Below are 1,319 nucleotides of genomic sequence, written 5' to 3'. Positions count from 1 at the left end.
CACTATTAGTCTTTTCTGCCAAGTACTATAAAGCTTTAGTTTGTGACAAATAATTTACATTTTTAATCTCCCCCATATCCTATAAGACTGTTATGCAAATCTTTTTATATCCCCCACCTTGTCAAATCTCTGCACACACGTTTTGATCTCCTCTTTCCTGGCAGCACTCTTGTTTACACAGCAGCCGACTGCATCTTTGGAATGTAGGTAATTGGCCAACTTCTTCTTGCTTTCCTTCATTTATTTTAAACAATCACAGCACCAAAAAAACAGAATTTTTTTATTCTCTGTTATCGTGAGAACATTATTATTTCTGAGTAATCACATAGAAAAATGTCAGAAATCAAATTAGAAGGAAATTCAAGCATTAATTAAAGAAAAACTAACTGTGTTAGTCAGGGTTTTCTAGAGGAATCACACACACATATGTTATGTCATATATATATATATATATATGTATATATAACATAATATTGTGTGCATATGTGTGAGTGCGCACAAGTGTGTAGGTGCTATTAAAATGACTGCAGGCTATAGTCTGTGGTTCAGCTAGTCCAACAACAGCTGTCTAGCAACATACAGTCCAAGAATCCAGTAGTTGTTCAGTCCATGGAGCTAGATGTCTCAGCTTCAGTATATGGTGGAATATAAACTTTCCAGAGAAGTAGGCTTTAATGCCAGCGAAGGAGTAGATTTTCCAGTCAGAGTGAGAGAGAGCAAGCAGGCAAAGAAAGCAATCCTCCTTCTTCCACATCCTATTTAGGCTGCCACAAGAAGGTGTGGCCTGGATTAAAGGTGGATCTTTCTACCTCAAAAGATCTGGATCTTCCAACTTTAAATGATGTGATTAAGAAAAAATTCCCTCACAGGTACACTCAGTCTCTTGGGTTTTGGTTAATTTCAGATGCAGTTAAGTTGACAACCAAGAACAGCCATCACAGTAACCAATCACAAATGATGGTGAGGCCAGTTGCCAGCCAATGGTAAAAAGACAAGTCACCACCCACATTAGTGAACACCCAAGTGAACTCACTGCCTCTTGGACTTGCTCTTCTGCTTCTGTGAGCATCAGAAGTGAAGAGCCTGGGGGCAGGATGCTTCACCAGGGTCTAGAGGCTTTGTGGCAGGTGATAGCTGTAGCTGTGCAGGTGAAGATGATGTCATTTGGATCTGATATGTCCCCCAAAGCCTGTGCATTCCATTGGTGGCACTCCTGGGGCCTGCTGGAACCTTTAAGGAGCAGGGCCTGCTGATAGGGGCGGAGACATTAGAGGCATACACTCAAAAGCAGCCGCAGAACTCTGTATTCCTCTCCTCCT

Source organism: Apodemus sylvaticus, chromosome 9 (assembly GCF_947179515.1).
Source record: "Apodemus sylvaticus chromosome 9, mApoSyl1.1, whole genome shotgun sequence".
Lineage (NCBI taxonomy): Eukaryota > Metazoa > Chordata > Mammalia > Rodentia > Muridae > Apodemus > Apodemus sylvaticus.
This window is presented reverse-complemented; position numbering follows the sequence as displayed.